At 46.6% G+C, this 14579-nt stretch overlaps 1 non-coding gene across 1 annotated transcript; it reads right to left on the bottom strand.

Moving 5' to 3' along the window:
* Positions 1 to 11455: 11455 nt before the first annotated feature.
* On the bottom strand, positions 11456 to 11562 carry LOC115500234. Its single transcript, XR_003964469.1, has one exon. It is a non-coding gene; the product is annotated as a U6 spliceosomal RNA (small nuclear RNA).
* Between the last annotated feature and the right edge of the window lie 3017 nt (positions 11563 to 14579).

The following is a 14579-nucleotide window of genomic DNA, read 5'->3' as shown; positions in this document are numbered from 1 at the left end:
GAGAGAGAGAGAGAGAGAGAGAGAGAGAGAGAGAGAATCCCAAGCAGGCTCCATGCTGTCAGCACAGAGCCCAACTGTGAGATCACGACCTGAGCCGAAACCGAGTCGGATGATTAACCGACTGAGCCACCCAGGTGCCCCTCTTCTGCATTTTCTAATCGCCGATAATCTCTTACAGTCAGTACACTTCCTATCAGACATTGTGGTTGGCATCTCTTAAAGTTAGACTGGGTCATTTATGCGTTTTCCATTTGTCTACTTAACGTCTTGAACTCACGGACTACGCCTTTAATACGTGCTTTAATGTCCTTCTCTGGTGATGCTTAACATCTGTGCCAGCTCTGGGCCATTTTCAAATGACTGATCGGCCTCCTCATTAGGGGTCATTTCCCTGCCTCTTTGCGTACCTTGAAGTCTTTGAATGCCAGACGTCCCCAGTTTGACCGTGTTGGTTGCCGGTATTTCCGTGTTGCTATAAATTCTGAGCTTTGTTCGGGGTGCATCTACTTGGAAATAATTTCAGGTCTTGCTTTCAGGATTTGCTAACTGGCCCAGAGAAGCGCTCAGTCCAGGGCTAATGAGTTTCCTGATACTGAGGAAAGACCTCCTTGAGCATGCCACCCCTCCCCATGAATTATGAGGATGTTTTTTCCTTCCAGTCTATCTGTTGGGGACAAGCATCATTCCCAGCCCTGTGGGAGTGCCAGGCAGTTACCTCTAGTCCCGTCAAATGACTTACCCCTGACCTTGGGTACTTTGCCTCACATGTGGGTGCTGATCACTACCGTGTTGCACGCTGGAGGGGCCCCCTGGACAGATGTTCCTGACTGGCTTTCTGCAGCTCTCTCCTCTCTGGAACTCTGTCCTGTGGCCTCTGGTCACCGTGGCCTCCATGGCGTCTCGGCTCAGTGTCCTCAACTGGAGGTCCACTGGGCTCCTCTTCGGTGTCTCCTCCCCGTGTTTCACTTGGAAACTCTCTCCGGCAGTAAATGGAAGCAACTGCAGGGCTCACCTGTTTGTCTCCCGTCCTCTGGGGCATCACCGTCCTCTTCTGCCTGCTGCCCGGTCTCTTGAAAAATCTGCACGTCACGTATTTTGTCTCGTTTCGTCTGTGATGTTTTCTTGTCGCGGGCAGGAGAGCAAATCCGGTTCCCGTTACTGTGAATTGCTGTGGCACCCCTATTTTAAAGTCAAGGTTGCAAAATGTGGATCTGGATTCTGGATAGAGACTTTTACAGAAGAGAGAATACAGCCACAGCCAGGGTGAGCTCTGGAAGGAAGAAAACCCTGCAAGCTTGTATTGAAAAAGCATGGCGCCAGTTCTAAGTGCAGTTTTTGCGAGACTCTGTCTGGGTTTGCAAGAAGTCCCAGGTCCCCACGTCCAAGAGCGGACTGGGTGTTCCCGTGAGGTCGGGGCTGGAAACAGGGACCTTGCCCGACGACATGCCTCTTTAAAAGACATCCTTGAGAGACTCAATCATTTCTGTTCTCTCAAAATTCTTCCAAAGGAAGTATTAACACGACCTCAAGGTGGCCTGATGGGAAGTCCCCGCTTTCTCTGAGGTTTTGTAGGGTGTCTGTTGGGTGTCCCTGGGGAACACTGGGCTCAGCCTGACTTCTCTCCCCTGGGGAGTGAGCAAGAGACAGCAGCTTCGCCAAATGGATGAGCTGCAACCCAAGCACTGGAGGGAGGGGCAAAGATCCCCAGACACCTCACCGTGCTGCTCCAGAGGAGACCCCAGGAGGGGCTCCACTCACCGGGTCCTTCCCTAAGCATCCAGAAGCACTGGGTAGGACCTCTGTGCAGGCCCCGCTGGCCTCTTACACGCCAGCTGTAATGAGAGATGGTGCACTCACAGCCCGAAGTGGCGCGGTCAAGTTTCAGGCTTCTGGAAAAAACCCCCACCGGGACAGACAATTCTCAAAAGGAAGGAATAAGCCCAACACGGAGAACCGTAACCTCATTAAGGGGCATTTCCTCCCGCTCCCACCCCCTGCTGCCCTCCCGCATGGGTATTCCAGCTCTGCTCCTGCCAGCCACCTCCCCGGACTTGCCTTCCTCTCCCGGCAACTTCTGCCCCGAGCCCCTGCCCGGCGCCCGCACGCACGCACGCGTGCCCACACGCGCGATGCACACACAGACGCGTGCACACGCACACACCCGGCGGCCAAGACGGGAGAGGCTGCCCCTGCCGCGAAGATAAGAGACTCCCGCCCCCGGGGAAGCGCGGACGCGTCTCTCTCCGGTCAGAGCCCGGTTTGGGGGAGACCGAGGCAGGTGGCCTTGCCCCAGGAGCGCGGCCTCCGCCGCCGCCCCGCCCCCAGGCCTGGCCGGGGGGCCGCGACCACACGTCGGCAGCCTCCGCGCACTCGGGCGGCCGCGCGAGATCCCGCCCCGCGGCACATCCGGGGGCCCGCGGGCTTAGCGGGCTGGGGGTTCCCAGGGAAGGACCGCCGCGCCCCCTGGTGGCCGCCTGGGGGAGGCGCACAAGGATCCCCGAGCTCGGGCAAGGGCAGGTCCAAGGGAAACCATCCCACCTGCCCCCCCTTTAGATCCGGCTGAGAGCGGGGTCCCTGGCAGGCAGGCGGACTCGGCCCCCGCCTGCCTTTCCGCCACCACTGCCCTCTTCGCCTTGGACGAGCTTTCTGCCATCAGTCTGCCTTTGCAGGGGGACAAAAGCCACACCTGGAGAACAAAACAATGACTCCAAAGAGACTGGTACTTGTGCGATGTTTATTATGGTCATCAGTGGAGCACTTCTAAGGTTCTAATTTGGCTTTGTGTTCATTTGCTGTTCTAGATTGTGGTCTAGCGCAGTGTCCTGATTTTCCTAAACTGTCAAAATTAGAAAAGATATGTTTTTAATTTTAATATTTATTACTTGGCACCTGAGTTAAGAGTGTGATGGTAGGCAGAGTAACGCCGCCTTCCTGCCTAGGAGGTCCCCATTCTAGTCCCTGGAACCTGTGGATATATCACCTAGCAGAAGGGACTTTGCAGATGTGCTTATGTTAAGGACCTGGATGATTCGGGTGGTCCCATGTAATTATATGGGGATTTAAGATTGGAAGGGGCAGAAAAGGAGGTCAGAAAGATGCTGGGGGAGGGGGACTCCACGTGCTGTTGCCAGTGCTGAAGAGGGAGGAGGAGGCCAGGAGCCAAGGAATATGCAGGAAAGCAGCGGGGGAGGCTCTAAACACTAGAAAAGGCAAAGAAACAGAATGTCCCCTAGAGCCTCCAGAAAGGAAGGCAGCCCTGGTGACATCTTGATTTTAGTCCAGTGAGATTCTTGGTGGACTCCTAACCCATAGAACTGTGAGATGTAAACGTGTGTTCTTCTAAGCCACTAAGTTTATGGTAACTTGTTAGGACAGCAGTAGAAACCAACACGAGCGTCTAGCTTGTTCTCTTGAGCCGTAATGAGATCTGCTGGGTATAACAAACCTTGTATACATTCAGCAGATTGTCTGTCAGGTGAAGAGCTAGTTTTACATGTTTAAGTATCACATTAGGTACTTGCCTCTTTTGCTTTTCATTCTTTCCCGTAGGATCGCACCCCATTCCCTGCCCAGGGCTCGACATGGCTCTTATATGAATTATACACATTGGAAGACATTGGTGGTCACACAGATTTTTTTTTTTTTTTTTTTAAGAATGGGCTCTGTTTCGGGGCACCTTGGTGCCTCAGTTGGTTGAGGTTCTACTTCGGCTCAGGTCACGATCTCACGTGCATGAGGCTTACTGCTGTCAGCGTGGAACCTGCTTTGAATCCTCTGTCCCCGCCTCTTTCTGCCCCTTCCCTGCTCACCCTCTCTCTCAAAAATAAATAAAACATTCAAAAAAACAAAAAGAATGGGCTCTGTTTCTGTTACCTACTGGAAAAGAATATAACATACAGAAAGTAAAACCCTGGGGCATCCCCCTCTCAAAGATTCCTTTTATTTGCAATTAGTTTTATTCGGGCACAGAGCTGCTTTTCAACACTGCCCAAGAGTGGAATGCAAGGATGGTTTTCAAAGTCTTTTCCCCGAAAGAGATTAGTGACTGGATCCTGAGCAGATCTGAGATTTACATCATATGTTGTTGCTTTCATAAATGTCATGCACATAGAATGGATTTCTTAGAAGCAATATACGAGTTCTTCATTGATTACAGATTGTATATTCTCAGTGCCTACCAGCCCCGGTTCCATCCTTCCAGATGAAAGAAAAATTTCTGGATGCTTGAATAAGCATTTTGCTACTTTGTCTTTAAGTAATATTTTATGGTTTTGCTGACTTTTCACCCATTCTGCTGATTGTCCAGCGAGCTCCTCTGTACGGACAGCCAAGCACGCTCCTGGAACAACTGGAGTCGAGTGTGAAAGCAGATGTTGAGGCCATTCCGTCCATCGTGAAAGTGGGGCATGTCTACACCCCAGGCAGGAGTCTGTTGGTGGATCTTTTTGGTGGTGGTGGTGATAGTGGTTGAGTTGCTTGTTCTTATTCTTGTTGTTTTAAATTTTCAGCTCTTTCTAAGAAATAACTGTGGAGTGAGTTTCACTTTAGTGCTGGAAGGCAAAAGAACATAACTAAGGACTGTCCCTAAGGAATATTTGAAGATCTTTATGTCAAGATTTATGGAATGACTTATATGCTTTTCAATTCCAGGTTCTCAATTAAAGTAAAACAAATTTATTAACAGTTTAAAAAAAATGTTTTAATGTTTATTTGTATCTGAAGGAGAGATGTACAGAACATGAGTAGGGAGGGGCAGAGGGAGAGGGAGACACAGGATCCAAAGCAGGCTCTGTCAGCACAGAGCCTGACGCGGGGCTCAAACCCACAAACCATGAGATCATGACCTGAGCCGAAGTCAGACGCCCAACTGACTGAGCCACTCAGGTACCCCTATTTACAGCTTTTTTTTAATGTCTATTTTTGAGAGAGAGAAGAGAGAGAGGGGGAGACACAGAATCCGAAGCAGGCTCCAGGCTCTGAGCTGTCAGCACAGAGCCCGACGCGGGGCTCGAACTCACGGACTGTGAGATCATGACCTGAGCTGAAGTCAGATGCTTAACTGACTGAGCCACCAGGCGCCCCTATTTACAGTTTTGATTCAACGTTGTGGGTCAATGTTCTGTCAACTGTGGTCTGCAGCCCACTTGCATTAGAACTGCCTGGGTGTTTATGTCAAACACGCAGATTCTAGGACTTCATGCCAATTAAATCTCTTGGGACTGGAGCCCAGGAAGTGGCTTCTCCACCTCTGATTCTAAGTCTGCCCAACTCTAAGAACTGCTCTTTCATATTTTCCGACTGGGGAATCGTATAAAATGACAAAGAAGGAAAAAAATGCATGCTTTTAAACTCAGACTTCAAGCATTAGACTATGAGCTTCTTAATGACAGCATGTCGTTCCTGCTCTGACCCACCCAGCCAGGGACTGGTGGCGAAACTAGAAACAAAGCAGGTGGACAAAAAAAATGTTTATTTCTTCATACACATTTTGCGTTCATAGCCACCAAAACCAGTTTCGTTTCCTCTAATGGATCCTCTCCACCAGAGATCTGTTGGCTATCAACATATCACTATAACAACCCATGTGAATATGTATCATACATTTATACACACATACACACATTCTAAAGCACCATGAGACACAGGGTAGGCATTTGCACAAGAGCCATGTGCAAATGATCATTGGTTTGCTTTGCACAAGACTTTCAATGGGCTCGGTCTGGCCGTTAGCCCCAGTTGCCCAGAGAGGGGTTAGGATGACAAAATGGGGCGGTATATTTAGAGTGAGGTGGCCCTACTTGGGAGATCATAAAAGAATGACAATGGGAGGTGCTAGGCTAAGCGTGAGATGGCATCGAGGGGGCCGCCAGTTTTACTATGTGGATTCAAAGCACTGGGGTGCTGCAGTGTAGACTGACACCCAGGCTGATGATGACCTGGCTGAGTTGGCCCTGGGTCAGGCAGGGGTCTGGGAGTAGGACTGGGCGCTCCCTCATGTGCGTTTAGAACTGCCGAGGGGCTCCAGCGTGGGGACCGCGTGCCCCATTCCCAGGAAGCAGGGTGCTGTTTCCCCTGAGTGGACCATCTGAGGGGTGCTGAGGGGTGATGCACGTACTGTACGTGCCTCGTACCCACGCACCCAGTGATACCGGCCACACGCCTTCATCACACGCATCCAGGTTCCCGCAATGAGCCATGGGACCGTTCAGCGGGACAAATGAAGAGTATGAACATCCTTTTATCGGTTCAGTTATGTTTGGTCACCGCATGAGTATATGGAAAAGATTTCAGTGCAGAGATCTTAGGGGACTGTAGAATTAAGGACAAAGGATTATGGGGCTTTAGTGGTAGTAGCTTTGAAGTGACTTCTAAAAGACTCCTAAAAAGGGGAGAAAGGCATGAGAGGGGACATATTTCAGGATGAAGCTGTTTCCAGATACTAACCCCAAAGTTCTCTTGATGTTCCTCCCTTTCTTTCCCCAACTCCAAATTCTCACAAAGTTTTGCTCACCTTTTTTTTTTTTTTAAAAGAAGGTTTTCATCTATTCATTCCCCTTTGTCTCTGATACCATGTAGCTGGACCCTCATCACTTAATGCCCAGAATATCACTGCACCCAGTCAGTAGGTTTCCCTGGTTCCAACTGCCCTCCTCTCCCCCCCACTGTCTTACCATCCGAGAGTTTGTTTCTTTTTTTATCACCTGCTGATATCGAGGATTCACAGTGATGGAAATACAGCCTAAAGAGGCGGAGTGACTCAAAGTTTGAGCAAGGAAGTTGAGGACCTCTAATTTCTGGCCCAAACCTCTGGATTTAAGGTGTTTGCGGCCACACACTTCTCATCCGATGGCCTGATGTGCCAGAAGGAGGAAGCGGCAAGGACGAGGCTAAAAATCAGAGCGCCAAGCTCTCTCTCTCTCTCTCTCTCCCCGGCCGCAAGGGGGACCACAGGAGGAAGACAGGATGGCTCCTGGTTTCTCCACATCCCACTCCAGCGCCCATCTGCAAGCGGGGAGAAAGCCCATCTGCTGCAGGGGTGTGTTGGGAGACCGCTGGGCCCCAGGCTCAGGCCAGGCTTAGAGCCTCTTCCCCTCTCCCTCACCAAGCTCTGCTCCTCACCTAGACGAGCATCTCAATATGATGTTTTTCTCCCAAAGTACGCGTATCGCAGTAACCCGCGCAGCAGCTTTGATTCCATCCTCTCTCCACGCGCTGAGTGTAGTGTTGCACGGGGACTTGCATTCTAATCCTTACCGGCATCGACCCTCACTGGACTTCAACGCTCCCAGGATCTGAGCCCTCATACCAGGTGGTTTTCTTTGCTCCTCACAAGAGGTCATGGGAGGTGTTGTGTTTAGCCTTCAGCATCCCATGTGGCAGATGTATCTCTGCACCTGTTCCGGGGACACCGTCCGACACCTTGTTCTGGTAGCTCCGCCCCCCCTCCCCCCCACCGGGCAAGACTGTGTCAGGCTCATGGGTCCGTGTGATGTTGGGGACAGAAGCTAAAATCCCAGCCCTTTACCTTCCAAGGCTTCAATGCAGGTGTCACAGGCGAGAGTTCTTGGCAAAGAAGTCAGGCCATAAAGAGACCTGAGACTGGAATCTTTGGGGGGAAAGTGATAAATACACTTAAGAGACCTCAGTTGCGAGGCCCAGCACACCTCCCGAACATCCCTGGTTCCCACGGGAAAAGCGTCTGAGACTCCCAATTCAGCGCTAGTCACTGGACAGGGCGAGGTCTCTGTGCGGCAGGGCAGTACTCTTGCATAACGGTCTCGTCCATCTTTGCTTACGTGTCCTGTGCCTCCAACGGCTTGACATTCCACACCGAGGCCGGAGGCCTCTCGTGTACGAATTTCAGCGTACGAGGTAAGGAGTCCAGCCAATTCAGCCCCAACTCCAGCACCTCTGGTGCAACTGTCTCCTTGAAGCTTATAGCCCAGACCGGCCTGGATGGAGGGAAGACCTGAGCCCCGCACTCCAGAAAATGGCCACTGCAATATACCGTGCTCAAGTCTCCCGCAGCTCACGACCAGCAGCTCTAATTCAGAGACACCTCTCCTTCTCCAAAATTATAGGATTCTGCTCCAGATTTAGAAGAAATAGATCTGTGATGAATCCTGGATATCTCCCCACCTCCCCTACCAGCAATAATGGAAAACTGCCAGACCTCCGGACCCTCAGCATCACAGAAGAGGCCTCGTAGTCACCTGTGCTGTGGCCTTGCTGACTTGTGACGCCTGGTATCCGCCTGGATTGTGCCACTTCGGCTGATTCTCATTCTCGGTAATGCAGGTCTCGGCTTCCGTGCTCAGTTTCATCCATAGCCCTAGGGCTCTGCCCTATAGCTGTCCCAGTACAGGGACTGCTTGTCAGTTAATTGAACCAGGGCCGGGAACCTGTGTTGGCCAGACCCAGCCCGAGGTGGTAATAAAAATGGTGTGATTCTCTTTTTGGAAAAAATGTGTATTTATCTTGAGAGAGAGAGAGAGAGAGAGAGAAGGGAGGGAACCCCAAGTAGGCTCCGTGCTGCTAGCCTGTATGTTGGGCTCAAGCCCACAAACCCTGAAATCATGACCTGAGCTGAAACCAAGAGTCGGACGCTCAACCGACAGCCACCCAGGTGGCCCCAAATTATGTGATTCTGAGAGGAGACAACATAAGATTTATATGGGTAGATCGAAGATTCTCATTTCCTGCCATTTCAAGTAAAAAGTTCTGCTGTCCTGGCCAGTGAGGGGAAGGCCAAAGGGTCAAGATGACTTGTATGAGATGGTAGGACAGGGAAGACAAAAATCTCATTCTTTGGACAAGTTGTTCGTGATGCATAGGGCCCACAGAGGCAGGAGGACAAAGAAAGGAATAGAGAAACGGCACAGAAACAATTTTGGGAGTGATACACAGGTAAGGCCTGAAGGGGGGAGAGGAGAGGTGAGGCTCAGCACAGGCCTGACAGGGTGGACGCCATCTAATAAAAAGTGCCAACAAAAGTTAGAAAGCCTTAGGTCTCACAGCCTACAGATGCCATTAGTTCGCCCCACACAATTCAGCCTCAGATACTAGATACCCTGTGTTGCTCAGGATAGATCCACGAAAAAGGAGAGCGTGGCTAATCCAGTGGCCTTGCACCTGTGCAGACACCATCACCTCATGAAAGCACTGGTCGAGATGTGTGTGTCCAAGCATTTACAATTGTCTGAAAGGAGATGTCCAGCATGGCGACTGGCTCATTTCCAGATAATCCCACTTACCACATTTTGATTTGTAATCATAAGGTCAGGAGTTGGTCTCCCCAGTAGTCATGCCTAGATGACGAATCCCACTTTATGCCTTTCTCTACTTGGCTGAATAAAGTGGGGAAGATGTTTAGTGTGAGGTCCCTCCTCGCCTGACTCACCAGGCCAAACCATCCACATGAAAAGCAGAGAATAATTAAATACGCCCCTTCCCAACTACTGAGATGGTCAAGGTTTACTTCATGCCAATTATTCACTGAATGGGTCAGATCCTGATTGCTCTGAGAATCTTTAATACTAAATTAAATTGGATCAATTCCATCCTTTATTTTTAAGAGAATGAACTCCTCCCTAAAGCTTTACATTTCTGTCCTTGGTTGTCCTGAACAATCCCATCCCCGTGGTTTTACCTATCTATCAGAGGAGGCTGATTGGGGCAGCTAGAAAAACAACTGAGAACTGAGGCCTCATCCTGAGAAAGAACCAAATGCATATAAATAGGAACTCTCCATGGTGATTCTTGCCAATGTCACGGCCAGCCTGGCAGGGCGGAGGGAGGATGGGGCCGGGGCACCAGTGGGTGCCTGAGGCCCTGGTTGGGTTCCGTGCATAAACTGGAAATGCCAGGAGCCAGCTCCTACTTGTCTCCACTCCTCCATGAATCTGACAAACATCGACAGTGGTATGCCTTTTTCCATCCAGGCCCTGCAAAAAGGGTGAAAACCCAAGAGATGGCCATAGATCCCAAGGGATTGACAGCTGATGGCACCACCAAAATGAAGGAGGGGAGGCCCATTATAGTGAAACACTAGAGTAAAAGTTGGAGCTATCTCAAAGGAGAAAGATGCTCTCCTAATAATGGCGGAAAGATGCTAAATATTTATTCAGTTTTTGTCTGTCTTCTTGATTATGCTCAGTCTCCCTGAGAAAGAAGGTCCAGAAAGGCAGAGCTTTTTATTTTTTAATAAACTTTATTTTTAGAGCAATTTTAGGTTCACAGCAAGATTGAGAGAAAGGTACAGATTTACCCCACATATGCCTGTCTCCACACATGATTAACCTCCACCAGTATCTACATTCTCCACTGAAGTGGTACGTTTGTGTCAATTTATGAACCTATATTGACACATCATAATCAGCTAAAGTCCATCGTTTATGTGTGGGCTCAATCTTGGTGTTATGCCACCTATAGGTTTGGACAAATGACAATGGCACACATCTATCATTACAGTATTATACAGAGAAGTTTCAGTGCTCCACCTGAACGTCCTTCCATTCACCATAACCCTGGGCAACCACTGACCTTTTTGCAGTCATCATAGATGTTGCCTTTTCATATACTCATATTAATGACTATATAGCTGCAATCACAGAATGTCATATAATTGGAATCATACAATACGTAGCCTTTTCAGATTGGCTTCTTTCACTTAGGAATATGCACTTAAAATTCTCCCATGCCTCTTCATGGCTTGATAGCTCATTCCTTTTTAGCACTGAATAATATTCCATTTTCTGGGTGCATCCTAGTTTATTTATCTCTTTACCTACTTAAGGACATCTTGGTTGCTTCCAAATGTTGGCAGCTATGAATAAACCTACTATAAGTGTCTGTTTACAGGTTTTTGTGTGGAGGAGCTATTTTCTTTTTTTTTTTTTAATTTTTTTTTAACGTTTATTTATTTTTGAGACAGAGCATGAATGGGGGAGGGTCAGAGAGAGGGAGACACAGAATCTGAAACAGGCTCCGGGCTCTGAGCTGTCAGCACAGAGCCCGACGTGGGGCTTGAACTCACGGACCGCAAGATCATGACCTGAGCCGAAGTCGGCCGCTTAACCGACTGAGCCACCCAGGCGCCCCAGTGGAGGAGCTATTTTCAACTCTAGGTAAAGAGCAAGGAGCACAATTTATCAGATGGTAGGAGTATGTTTAGTTTTCTAATAAAATCGCAAACTATCTTCCAAAGTGGTTGTACCATTTTTCATTCCCACCAGCAGTGAGTGGGGATTACCGTTACTCCACATCCTTCCCAGCATTTGGTGTTGTCAGCGTTTGGGATTCCGACCATTCTAATAGGTGTGTAGGGGTTTCTCACTGTTGCTTTAAATTTCCCTGATAATATATGATGCAAAGCAGCTTTCCATGTACTTATTTACCATCTGTATTATCTTTTTGCCGAGGTGTCTGTGAAGGTTTTTTGCCATTTTTTGTTTATTTATTTATGGAATGCTTCATGAATTTGTGTGTCATCCTTGCACAGGGGCCATGCTAATCTTCTCTGTGTCGTTCCAATTTTAGTATATGTGCTGCCGAAGTGAGCACCATTTTTTGCCATTTTCAATTTTATTTTATTTATTTTGAGAGAGAGAGAGAGAGAGAGAGAGAGAGAGAGAGAGAGAGAGAGAATCCCAAGCAGACTCTGTGCTGTCAGCATGAAGTCTAATATAGGGTTCTATCTCACAAACTGTGAGATCATGACCTGAACTGAAATTGAGTCAGACGCTTAACCGACTGAGATACCCAGGTGCCCCAAGATTTTTTGCCATTTTACATTGAGTTTTCTTATTGAGTTTTAAGAGTTCATTGTATATTTTATACAACAGTCCTTTAACAGATAAGTCTTTTGCAAATATTTTCTCCCAGTCTGTGGTTTGTCTCCTCATTCCCTTTGCATTGTTTTAGCAGAACAAAAAGTTTTAATGAAGTCCAGAAAATTAATTCTTTTGTGAGCTGTGCCTTTGTTGTTTTATTTAAAAGGTCATTGCCAAACCCAATGTCATAGAAGTTTCTCCTATTTTTTAGAAGATTTATAGATTTGCATTTTATATTTAGATTTGTGACCTATTTTGAGTTAATTTGTGTGAAAGGTGTAAGGTCTAGATTAATTTCTTGCATGTAGATGTTTAGTTCTAGCATTGGTGGAGAAACTGTCTTCTCCATTGTGCTGCCTTTGCTCCTATGTCAAGTATCACTTGACTGTATTTTTGTGGGTCTTTATACTGTTGTGGGTTCTCTATAGTGTTCCACTGATCTATGTGTCTATTCTTTCTCCAATACAACACTGATTATTATACGTTTATATTTAATTCTTGAAGTTGGGTACTATCAGTTGTCTGACTTTGTTCTTCTGTCTCAATATTGTATTGGTTATCCAGGGTCTTTTGCTTCTCTAAGTAAACTTTTGAATCAGTTAGTTGATATCCACGAAAAGATTCTGGAATTTTTGGGGCGCCTGGGTGGCACAGTCGGTTAAGCGTCCGACTTCAGCCAGGTCACGATCTCGCGGTCCAGGAGTTCGAGCCCCGCGTCAGGCTCTGGGCTGATGGCTCAGAGCCTGGAGCCTGTTTCTGATTCTGTGTCTCCCTCTCTCTCTGCCCCTCGCCCGTTCATGCTCTGTCTCTCTCTGTCCCAAAAATAAATAAACGTTGAAAAAAAATTAAAAAAAAAAGATTCTGGAATTTTTTATTAGAATTGCATTTACTCTATAGATCAAGTTGGGGAACAGTGAAATCTTGACCATATTGGGTGCTCCTTTCCACAAACATGAAGTGTTTCGTTTATTTAGTTGTTTTTTTTAGTATCTTTAATCAGAGTTTTGTAGTTTTCCTCATACAGTCTTGTACATATCTTGTTAGATTTATACCTAAGCATTTTATTTTTTGTGTGCTAATGTAAACGGTATAGTGTTTAATTTCAAATTCCACTAGCTCATTAATGGTTTAGAAGAAAGGGACTGACTTTGTATATTAACCTTGTATCCTGCAACCTTGCTATAATTAGTCTAGTTTTATTATTCTTTAAAAAACGTTTAATCTTTATTTATTTTTGAGAGAGAGAGAGAGACAGAGTGTGAATGGGAGAGGGGCAAGAAGAGAGGGAGACACAGAATCTGAAGCAGGCTCCAGGCTCTGAGCTGTCAGCACAGAACCTGATGTGGGGCTCAAACTCACAAACTGTGAAATCATGACCTGAGCCAAAGTCGGACGCCCAACCGACTGAACCACCCAGGTGCTCCATAGTCCAGTTTAATTTTAGATTTTCTATATACACAATCATATCATTTTTGAAAAAAAGACCATCTTATTTCTTCTTTCCTTATATGGATACACTTTATTTCTTTTCTTAATCTATTAGCGAGTACTTCAAGTATGGTGTTGAAAAGCAGTGGTGAAAGAGAACATACTTGCACTATTCCTAATCTTAGTGGGAAAAGTCTGAGTTTCTCACCACTAAGAATGTTAGCTGTTGGTTTTTGTAGATACTCTTGTATCAAGTTTAGGAGCTTCCCCTCAAGTTTACTTAGAGTTTCTGTATTTTGTCAAATGCTTTTCTACAAATATTGATAGAGTCATGTGATTCTTCTTATTTGGCCTGTTAATGTGAGGGGGTACATTAACTGATCTCCAAATGCTGAGTCAGACTTGCACACCTAGAAAAATCCCATTTGGTGGTCATATACTATTTTTTTTCTATGTGGTTGCTCAATTTGGCTTGCTGATATTTTGTTTAAGGTTTTTCCTCTATGTTCGTGAAAGATTTTATCTGTAGTTTTCTTTTCTTGTAATGTCTTTGTTTTTGGTATTAGAAGTATGCTGGCGGGGCGCTTGGGTGGCTCAGTCAGTTAAGCATCTGACTCTTGGCTTCAGCTCAGGTCATGATCTCATGGTTTGTGAGTTCAAGTCCCACATTGGGCTCTGCACTGACAGTGCAAAGTCTGCTTGGGATTCTCTCTCTCTCTCTTTCTCTCTCTCTCTCTCTCTCTTTGCCCCTCCCCTGCTTGCTCTCTCTCTCTCTCAAAATAAACAAAAATAAACTTAAAAAAAAAGTATGCTAGCCCTATAAAATGAGTTAGAAAGTATTCCCTCTGCTTTAATCTTCTGAAAGGGATTGTAGAGAATTAGAATTACTTCTTAAGCTGTGTGTGAAGTCACTGGGGCCTGGTACTTTTTGTTTTAGAAGATTATTAATTGATTCAATTTCTGTAGTAACTATAGGTCTATTTACATGGTCTATTTCTTCTTGTGCAAGTTTTGACAGACTATGTCTTTTAAGGAATTGGTCTATTTAATCCAGGCTATCATGTTTGTGGGCACAGTATGCCTTGATTATCCTTGCAATGTACGTGGGATTTGAAGTGATATGCCCTCTCTAATTTCTAATTAATTACTAACGTATTAGTAACTTGTGTGTTCTCTTTTTTTTCTTACTTAGCTTGGCTAAAGGTTTATCAATTTTACTGATCTTTTCAAAAACAAGCTTTTTAGTGTCATTTATTTTCTTTTTTCATTTCCTGTTTTCAATTTTATTATTTATGCTCTAATTTTTATTATTTATTTTCT

The sequence above is a fragment of the Lynx canadensis genome, chromosome D4 (genome assembly GCF_007474595.2).
Source record: "Lynx canadensis isolate LIC74 chromosome D4, mLynCan4.pri.v2, whole genome shotgun sequence".
NCBI lineage: Eukaryota > Metazoa > Chordata > Mammalia > Carnivora > Felidae > Lynx > Lynx canadensis.
Note: the sequence above shows the minus strand (reverse complement) of the source record. Positions and strands in the feature narration are given on the sequence as shown.